The sequence below is a fragment of the Bufo gargarizans genome, chromosome 4, assembly GCF_014858855.1.
Source record: "Bufo gargarizans isolate SCDJY-AF-19 chromosome 4, ASM1485885v1, whole genome shotgun sequence".
Taxonomy (NCBI): Eukaryota; Metazoa; Chordata; class Amphibia; order Anura; family Bufonidae; genus Bufo; species Bufo gargarizans.
This window is the reverse complement of record NC_058083.1, coordinates 516264572-516275401: the sequence shown is the minus strand read 5'-3', so window position 1 is coordinate 516275401 and position 10830 is coordinate 516264572. Positions and strand designations below refer to the sequence as shown.

At 47.8% G+C, this 10830-nt stretch overlaps 1 protein-coding gene across 1 annotated transcript in view; it reads left to right on the top strand.

Annotated features, from left to right (window-relative positions):
- The first annotated feature begins 1116 nt into the window (after nucleotides 1-1116).
- The window catches only part of LOC122934020 (gastrula zinc finger protein XlCGF26.1-like), a 38525-nt gene continuing 28811 nt past the window's right edge, over nucleotides 1117-10830 (top strand). The window contains exon 1 of the mRNA XM_044289154.1: nucleotides 1117-1232. The gene's annotated coding sequence lies outside the window, so the exon portion shown is untranslated. The remainder of the gene's footprint in view (nucleotides 1233-10830) is intronic.

Below are 10830 nucleotides of genomic sequence, written 5' to 3'. Positions count from 1 at the left end.
TGTCACCACACAGCCACATAAGTAGAACATTTAAGATGAGCCAGTAAACCCCAGACCACATGAAGCCCAAACCTAGGAGCCGCACTCCAGACATACATGCCATACAACTCCCTGTAACTGCCTTGAGCCAATTCACAGCGACACCCCCTACTCCAGACGGTGTAGATCCTATACCCCATAAACATACTACAACAGACGGCCCCTGACTTTACAGACTACACTAAAAAGTCCTAGGACCGCTCCTCATGCCACCCTACTGTAGCTAACAGCAGGACATACCCACCCCCATCCCATATACCCACTGACCCCCACATTGCCAGGGCCACTCGTCATGCCTCCCCTTTCCCACAGACAGCAGCACGAGATCCCCTTGTCTGATCTTAATAGCTCCCACCCAATACTCCCTGCTGACCCCATAGGCCCCAACACCAGGGACTGCACCCCCGGACACCCCATCTGGCTAGACTGCTCCCCCAGTACTACTGTCTGACCAGGTGTCCTACAGACACACAATTCTCACCATGTGCCCCTTCTCTCACACAGACCGGACATCAGATCTACAGACCATTGTCTGCACCCTGCACCCACCGACTGCTGCTCGAGCCCCTCCAGCGAACTGTTCCCAAGGTACAGACAGTACTAACCACCAAACAGGTCGCCATCACTGGCCCCTTCCCATCTGTGCCCGCTACCCATAGCTCTCCACAATGTGTGAGTAGTAGCAAAGTCACGTGACCACTGACATCACACCTTACTTTACACTCAAAGATCTACACCTTATGTCCCCTCATCACAGATCTACACCCCATCCCCCCCCCCCCAACCTGCACCCTCATGGCCCCCAGATTAGAGCCGGTTCTGTACTGTAACCCCTGTAATTGCACCAGATTCCACTCCATGACTCCCACTGCCCCTCATATATGAGCTGCATATGCCGCCCCTCCCCCGCTCCCCATGAAGCTCTGTGTACTCCAGTACTGCACCACATCCTGGCACACACAGCCCCTCCCCCTGGCACACACAGCCCCTCCCCCTGGCACACACAGCCCCTCCCCCTTCAACAAGCTCCTGCAGTCCGGGTTTGTCAGCACCTCCCACATTTGGTCCTGTGACCCCGAAGGAGCATGTGACCAGTGACGTCACTGACCTCCCTCTAACAGCTCCGTTCTAGCATCTACCCTCGGTGACGTAATGTGACTCTGAGATATGTGGTGGTGATAAGTGGGGTTCAGGTAAGTGTCCTGTGTGCTGGGCTGCGGGGCGTCCTCTCCGTGTTCTGTGCGGTCTCCTGTGGGGTCAGGATTAGGGACAGGTTTACAGTCAGGGAGGTTTTGTGGAAAACGTTAGATTTTAGAACAACTTGGGGGCGGGGCTACATCCTCTCAGAAGCCCATACATTCTAGGTGGGTACATGTTGTGTCCAGCAGGGCAGGTAGGTGTGTAGTCACCGCCATTGTCTGTCAGGATTACTGGGGCAGGGGGGGCATTAACCCCTTCACCGCCAGCTCTCTCGGCCAGGCACAGTCAGCCTCCGCCAGCACTCAGCCCACTAGGCACTAGGCTGCCCAGGGACTGACTGAGCTACAGGAGCAGCACCGGGGTCTATCTGAGTGTAATCTATATGTACAGTGCAGGTATATACATAGTCATCCTCCTGTGTATTATAGTATATACTATGCTGGTATAACCTGGGTCTATCTGAGTGTAATCTATATGTACAGCGCAGGTATATACATAGTCATCTCCTGTGTATTATAGTATATACTATGCTGGTATAACCTGGGTCTATCTGAGTGTAATCTATATGTACAGCGCAGGTATATACATAGTCATCCTCCTGTGTATTATAGTATAGACTATGCTGGTATAACCTGGGTATATCTGAGTGTAATCTATATGTACAGCGCAGGTATATACATAGTCATCCTCCTGTGTATTATAGTATATACTATGCTGGTATAACCTGGGTCTATCTGAGTGTAATCTATATGTACAGCGCAGGTATATACATAGTCATCCTCCTGTGTATTATAGTATATACTATGCTGGTATAACCTGGGTCTATCTGAGTGTAATCTATATGTACAGCGCAGGTATATACATAGTCATCCTCCTGTGTATTATAGTATATACTATGCTGGTATAACCTGGGTATATCTGAGTATAATTATGCCGGTAAACCTGGGGATCCCCAATATATAATTAATAGCAGAAGGACTCGGCTTCGCACGGGTATATTTCATCTATTTCCTTTTATATTTCCGTGTGTTGTAAAAAGATATCAACAGTTTCCCCCATAACAGTGACCTCCACAGTGCCCGCCCCTTTAACAGGGACCTCCACAGTGCCCGCCCCTTTAACAGGGACCTCCACAGTGCCCGTCCCTTTAACAGGGACCTCCACAGTGCCCGCCCCTTTAACAGGGACCTCCACAGTGCCCGCCCCTTTAACAGGGACTTCCACACTGCCCGCCCCTTTAACAGGGACTTCCACAGTGCCCGCCCCTTTAACAGGGACCTCCACAGTGCCCGCCCCTTTAACAGGGACCTCCACAGTGCCCGTCCCTTTAACAGGGACCTCCACAGTGCCCGCCCCTTTAACAGGGACCTCCACAGTGCCCGCCCCTTTAACAGGGACCTCCACAGTGCCCGCCCCTTTAACAGGGACCTCCACAGTGCCCGCCCCTATAACAGGGACCTCCACAGTGCCCGCCCCTTTAACAGGGACCTCCACAGTGCCCGCCCCTTTAAGCAGTTAAACGGATTCTGTCATCAGAATTTAGACCTATAACCTAAACATATGGCGAGGTCCCTACTAATACACAGAATCCTAAAGTGACCTTATCAAATGCGCCTGTGGCTCTATAATCATATAAAACAGGTTTATATCACCTGTCACTCATGTCACAAATGTGTCCAAGGGGACGTCTCATGATGCAGGGTGCCCGGCTGCAGCCATCTCCTTTTGGTGCCTAGCGCCGCCTTTTGAATTGAAATCGCCGCCTCCTCAGCCAGATCCCGCGAGTGCGCACTTGGTATAACCTGATGCGCCCGTGCGGACTCCTGGCAGCGGCCTCGTTAAGCGAAGTGCGCATGCGCCGGCCGGCGCACTTTGCTCGAAACTGCCTTGACACAACCTGCCTACTGCGATGCCGTGCCAGCAATGGGCATCACAGTGCGCATGCCCCGACCAAGGAAGTCAGCGCGTAGGCGTGGGATCTCGCTGAGGGGGAGAGAAAACAGATGGGCGGGCAGAGGAAGAGCTGGGCGGGGATAAGAGCCGAAGAGGCAGAGCTGCCTGGGCACCAACGCGGTGGACGCCGCCCCTGGGCACTTGCGAGCCCTCATTTACATATGCATCAAAGTTCGTTTTTGACAGTTTTACAAGTCCACAAAAGCATATAAAGGTACCGTTTTAATCATCTATGTTGCGGCTACAGCGCTATGGGAACTGTTAAAAACGGGTAAATGTGCTGACAGACTCCCTTTAACGGTGACTTTAACAGTGGCCGCCCCTTTAACAGTGATTTTTACTGTGACCGCCCCTTTAACTGTGACTTTCACTGTGACCGCCCCTTTAACTGTGACTTTCACTGTGACCGCCCCTTTAACCACCTCAGCTCCCCTAGCTTAAAGGGCTTCTGTCACCCCACTAAACTCTTTTTTTTTTTTTTTTTGGCTTCTTATAATCCCTATACAGCAATATATGAATATATAATGTTATTAGTCATTTTGGTTCAGTAGATCATGAATGAAATGTACTTTTATAATATGTAAATCACCTGTCTACCAGCAAGTAGGGCGGCTACTTGCTGGTAGCAGCCGCATCCTCCTATCATATAGACGCCCCCTCCGCATGTTGATTTGACAGGGCCAGCGAATGCGATCGTCCTCTGGCTGGCCCTGTCTGCTATCAAGATCTCGCGCCGCTCCATCCTCAGTGCGCCTGCGCCGATGACGTCATATCTACACCCGGCGCAGGCGCACTGAGGATGGAGCGGCCTCCTCCCTTAATGACCAGACCACTTTTTATAATTCTGCACTACACTACTTTCACGGTTTATTGCTTGGTCCCTTTTCTTCTCACTAATAGAGCTTTCATTTGGTGGTATTTCATTGCTGCTGACATTTTTACTTTTTTTTGTTATTAATCGAAATTGCCCAAAATTTTTGCAAAAAAAGTCATTTTTTCCCCTCCCCCACGACAGCACCTTAGAGATATGGCTCCGCCCCCAGGACAGGAAACCTGCAGCATAAAAAGGTGGAGCCACTCTCCCACCTCAGTGAGGTTTCCTGTCCTGGTACGGGAGCCTGCAGTTTGGTCGTCCTGACCTGGAAGCCCCGGTAGATGCCGGAGGGTCAGCGGCGGCGTGTTGTACCTGCCTGTGTCATTCCTCGCCCACAGGTGTTGGGTAGCGGGACGGAGATGGCGGGGATCCCGGTCCACAGGGGCAGAAGGTGCCGGTCCCTCAGGCGAGGAGGACCGCACCGACGCGTTGAGTGTGGCCAGAAGGCCCCAGGATATTGCAGACCAGCCAGGACGCCACAGGATGTAGACACTGGGTGATGGCGTCCAAACAGGAAGTGCGTTCCACGGCCGTGCACTTCCGGTCAGGTGACCGGAAGTTCAGCATCCCGGCAAATTTAAAAAGCCCTGCTCAGGTATGGAAGCGTCTTGAGTTATTTGGATCCCCGATTACTGAGCTCAGGGTACCAGAAAGAAAGAAAGGAAGGTTGACCAAGTTCTGTCCCAGTGGTGTCTGTGGCGTGGTGGGTCTGCAGGAAGCTGTGTATCTCTCAGGTGAGAGGGGCACTTGGTGACAGAAGGGTAACTTTGGCAATGTTTTATCAGTGCAGGTTTACCTACTATTATGGATGAAGAAAGGAGGTCTGAAAGTGCAGATATTGAGATCCTGCCGCCGGTATTGTGAGTCCTAATGTTGGTCCTTAAAGGGTTTAGGCTGTTTCCTTAGATATGGGTATGTTCCCTTTTCTTAGACGGTGCCTAAGAAGGTGGTGGCCAAGAAAAAGAATAAGGAATGCCCTATCTGCAAGTGCTCGCTGTCTTCTTCTTACACTAAGAAGCTCTGTCAGCAGTGCATTGAGAAGACGGTGGCTGAGGAGACTCCGAGTCTTCTGAAAGATCTCAAATCTATTATGTCCGAAGTTAAAATGTCCCTGAAAGCCGGTAGGAGGAGGAGAAGAGCGGTGAGGCAGGAATCTGACGTGGAATCAGAAGATAGTGAATCTCTCTCCGGGGATGGGGACTCTAATGATTCCTCCTCTTCTGAAGATAATACAAGAGAAGGGAAGTTCCTATTTCCAGCAGAAGATACGGACAAATTATTAAAAGTCATCCGATCTACCCTGGAGTTAGAGGATACCAAAGAGGATAGATCTGTAGAAGATGCTGTGTTTTAGGGGCTTAGGGAAAGGAAGAGTAGATGTTTCCCTGTCCATAGATCTATGTCAGCGGTAATAGAGAAAGAGTGGAAAAAGCCAGATAAGAAGCCATTTATCTCTAAAACCTTTAAACGGAAGTACCCCTTTGAGGAAGAGGCTTCTACATCTTGGGACAAGGCCCCAAAACTGGATGTAGCCATTTCTAAGTGATCCTCCTTGCCTTTCGAGGATATGGGATTTTTAAGGGACCCCTTAGATAAGAGAATAGATTCTTCCCTTAAGAATTCGTGGGAATCTTCTGCGGCTGCTTTCAGGCCTAGTATAGCTGCCACTGTTGTTGCGAGGTCTATGTCACTGTGGTTAAATACACTGGAGGGGCAGATCAGGGATAACTGCCCTAGAGAGCAGTTGTTGGCATCTATACCCACTTTTCAAAAGGCCGCAGACTTTATTGCGGATGCCTCGGTGGACGCGGTGAGGCTGGAAGCTAGAGCCACATCCCTTTCCAATTCTGCGCGACGAGCTTTGTGGCTTAAAAATTGGAAAGGGGGAGATATGCCGTCCAAGCTCAGGCTATGTAGCATTCCCTGTGATGGCCAGTTTCTTTTCGGGTCTGAACTTGACTCTTTACTCGAAAGCGGCAGATAGGAAGAAAAAATTTCCCCAGGAGTCCTTCACTCAGTTCAAGCAGTATAAACGGCCCTTTCGGAACCCGTCAAGATTTCAAATTAAGAAGCAGACGGGGGATAGAGAGCAAGGCCTAGATCCGGGAGTAAAGGTTTTTTGTTTTAGATCAGCCACAGCTCGTATGGAAAAACAGGGAAAGCAATGACGCCATGATCCCAGTAGGAGGAAGATTAAAATTCTTCCTTCCTGCTTGGGAGAAGATGGCAGGAAAATGGTTGATAGGTCTTCTGCGGGAGGGTCTAAGATTGGAGTTCTTGAGATGTTCTTCAGAAAGATTTGTGATGTCAAGATCTTCTCTCGTAATGCTGCAAGAAATAAAAAAATTAACAAGCAAAAAGGTGTTAATTCCTGTCCCAGAGTCAGAGCTAGGGAAAGGTTTCTATTCTACCCTGTTCCTAGTGAAGAAACCAGATGGGTCATACCGGACAATAATAAATCTCAGATAACTGAACAGATTCCTGAAAGCCAGAAAATTCAAAATGGAAACTATCCGGTCAGCAATATATTTTTTATCTCCAGGCTGTCATATGGCGGTTCTGGATTTAAAAGATGCATACCATCATATTCCGATACATCCAGATCACCAGAGATTCCTCCGGGTGGCTGTAAGAACAGAGTCAGGTCTTCTGCACTATCAGTTCCAGGCGCTTCCCTTTGGCCTTTCCATGGCGCCTCGGATCTTTACCAAGGTAGTGGCGGAGATGGCTTCCTTCATCAGAAGGGAGAACATCACGTTGATGGGGGCGGAGCCATCTCTCTAAGGTGCTGTCGTGGGGTCAGGAAAATCTGATTACCGGTAAGTGTAATCATCATTTTCACTTTCAGTTGTAAAATTTTTCAAATAAAACTACATTTCTATATAAATTTTTCTCAAAATTTATTGTTCTACATGTCTTTGATAAAAATGCAATATGTGTATATTTGTTGGTTTGCGCAAAAGTTATAGCGTTTACAAACTATGGTACAAAAATGTGAATTTCTGCATTTTGAAGCAGCTATGACTTTCTGAGCACCTGTCATGTTTCCTGAGGTTCTACAATGCCCAGACAGTAGAAACACCCCACAAATGACCCCATTTCGGAAAATAGACACCCTAAGGTTTTCGCTGATGGGCATAGTGAGTTCATGGAAGTTTTTATTTTTTGTCACAAGTTAGGCTACTTTCACACTTGCGTTCGGAGCGGATCCATCTGGTATCTGCACAGACGGATCCGCTCCTATAATGCAAACGATGGTATCCGTTCAGAACGGATCCGCCTGCATTATACTTCCGAAAAAAATCTAAGTCTAATTGTTAGTCAGACGGATCCGTCCTGACTTTGCATTGAAAGTCAATGGGGGACGGATCCGTTTGAAATTGCACCATATTGTGTCAAAGTCAAATGGATCCGTCCCCATTGACTTACATTCTAAGTCTGGACGGATCCGTTTGGCTCCGCACGGCCAGACGGACACGAAAACACTGCAAGCAGCGTTCGGGTGTCTGCCTCCTGAGCGGAACGGAGGCCAAATGGAGCCAGACTGATGCATTCTGAGCGGATCCGCATCCACTCAGAATGCATTGGGGCTGTACGGATCCGTTTGGGGCCACTTGTGAGAGCCTTCAAACGGAACTCACAAGCGGAGCCCCGAACGCAAGTGTGAAAGTAGCCTTAGCGGAAAATGATTATTTTTATTTATTTTTTCTTACAAAGTCTCATATATTCCACTAACTTGTGACAAAAAATAAAATTTTCCATGAACTCTCCATGCCCCTCACGAAATACCTTGGTGTCTTCTTTCCAAAATGGGGTCACTTGTGGGATATTTATACTGCCCTGGCATTTTAGGGGACCTAAAGCGTGAGAAGTAGTTTGGAATCCAAATGCGTAAAAAATGCCCTGTGAAATCCTAAAGGTGCTCTTTAGAATTTGGGCCCCTTTGCGCACCTAGGCTGCAAAAAAGTGTCACACATGTGGTATTGCCGTACTCAGGAGAAGTAGGGCAATGTGTTTTAGGGTGTATTTTTATATATACCCATACTGTGTGAGATAAATATCTCTGTAAAAGACAACTTTTCCCATTTATTTTTATACAAAGTTGTCATTTTACAGAGATATTTCTCTCACCCAGCATGGGTATATGTAAAAATACACCCCAAACCACATTGCCCTACTTCTCCTGAGTACGGCGATACCACATGTGTGACACTTTGTTGCAGCCTAGGTGCGCAAAGGGGCCCAAATTCCAATGAGTATCTATTAGGAGGGCATTTTTAGGCATTTGGATTCCAGACTTCTTCTCACGCTTTAGGGCCCCTAAAATGCCAGGGCAGTATAAATACCCCACATGTGACCCCATTTTGGAAAGAAGACACCCCAAGGTATTCCGTGAGGGGCATGGCGAGTTCATAGAAGTATTCTTTTTTTTTTTTTTTTTGCCACAAGTTAGCGGAAATTCTTTTTTTTTTTTTTCACAAAGTCTCCCTTTCCGCTAACTTGTGACAAAAAGTTCAATCTTTCATGGACTCAATATGCCCCTCAGCGAATACCTTGGGGTGTCTACTTTCCGAAATGGTGTCATTTGTGGGGTGTGTTTACTGTTCAGGCATTTTGGGCGGGGCTAAATTTTGAGCAACCCTGTAAAGCCTAGCGCTGGGTTCACACCTGAGCGTTTTACAGCGCGTTCATACGCCCTGGGAAACGCTCAACACATGAAAACCAATGCTTCCCTATGGCCCTGGTTCACACTTGAGCTTTTAACAGCGCGTTTGAACGTGCTGAAAAACGCCCTACGCTCAAAAAAGTTCTTGAGCTTCTTTGGGGCGTTTTGTCGCGCGTTCCCGTACATAGACTTTCGGGAACGCGCGACAATGGGCGTTCACTTGTCTCTGTATACGTGATTGTAAACGTTGGTACAATCGCGCATACAGAGCGCTCCTTTCAGAACACTCAGGTGTGAACCCAGGGTAAAGGTACTCGTTGGACTTTCGGCCCCTTTGCGCACCTAGGCTGCAAAAAAAGTGTCACACATGTGGTATCGCCGTACTCGGGAGAAGTAGGGCAATGCGTTTTGGGGTGTATTTTTACATATACCCATGCTGGGTGAGAGAAATAGCTCTGTAAAATGACAACTTTGTATAAAAAAATGGGAAAAGTTGTCTTTTACAGAGATATTTATCTCACACAGTATGGGTATATGTAAAAATACACCCCAAAACACATTGCCCTACTTCTCCTGAGTACGGCGATACCACATGTGTGACACTTTTTTGCAGCCTAGGTGCGCAAAGGGGCCCAAATTCCAATGAGAATCTTTACGATTTCACAGTGCATTTTTTACTCATTTGGATTCCAAACTACTTCTCACGTTTTAGGTCCCCTAAAATGCCAGGACAGTATAAATACCCTACAAGTGACCCCATTTTGGAAAGAAGACACCCCAAGGTATTCCGTGAGAGGCATGGCGAGTTCCTAGAATATATTTTTTTGGCACAAGTTAGCGGAAAATGATTTATTTATTTTTTTTCTCTCTTACAAAGTCTCATATTCCACTAACTTGTGACAAAAAATAAAAATTTTATATGAACTCGCCATGCCCCTCACGGAATACCTTTGGGTGTCTTCTTTCCAAAATGGGGTCACATGTGGGGTATTTATACTGCCCTGGCATTTTAGGGGACCTAAAGCGTGAGAAGAAGTCTGGAATATAAATGTCTAAAAATTTTTACGCATTTGGATTCCGTGAGGGGGGTATGGTGAGTTCATGTGAGATTTTATTTTTTGTCACAAGTTAGTGGAATATGAGACTTTGTAAGAAAAAACAAAAAAAAAAATCAATTTCCGCTAACTTGTGCCCCAAAAAAATAATCTTGTGTGAACTCGCCATGCCCCTCAAAAGTGATCTTTATAGCGCCGCAGCGATTTTACAGTGTTTTTGCAGTGATCAGAAAGAAAAAAATTGTCACTGCGGTGGGGCGGACTGAACGCAAGAGTGCGCACAAGATCAGGCCTGATCGGGCGAACACTGCGTTTTTTGTAGAGCCTATAGAACATGTCCTATTCTTGTCCGCAATTGCAGACAAGAAAAGGCATTTTCTATATAATTCTGGCAATGTGCAGATCCGCAAAATGCGGAAAGCACATTGCCGGTGTCCGTGTTTTGCGGATCCGCGGTGTCCGTGTTTTGCGCATCCGCAAAACACATACAGATGTCTGAATGGAGCCTTACAGGGGGGTGATCAATGACAGGGGGGTGATCAGGGAGTCCATATGGGGTGATCAGGGGTTAATAAGTGACAGGGGGGGGTGTAGTGTAGTGATTGGTGCTACTTTACAGAGCTGCCTGTGTCCTCTGGTAAAAAGGGACCACCAGAGGACCAGGTGGCAGGTATATCAGACGCTGTTAACAAAACAGCGTCGGATATACCTTTCAGGGGTTAAACAAATCGCATCTACAGCCTGCCAGCGAATGATCGCCGCTGGCAGGCTGTAGATGAACTCATTTACCTTCCGATCCTGTGAATGCGCTCCTGTGTGCGCGCGTTCACAGGAAATATCGCATCTCGCGAGAGGACGCACCGATGCGACCAGGAGGAATAACCCGGCCGCCCGCATGACGCATTCCTGCGTCAGGCGGTCGGGAGGTGGTTAATATCTCCTTGGTGGCCCTATTTCAACTTTTCACTGTGTATTCAATTACCCCTTAATTCCACATTTTTGTTCCCTGTACTGCCTACTTTTACCTGTACTTAACCCCTTAA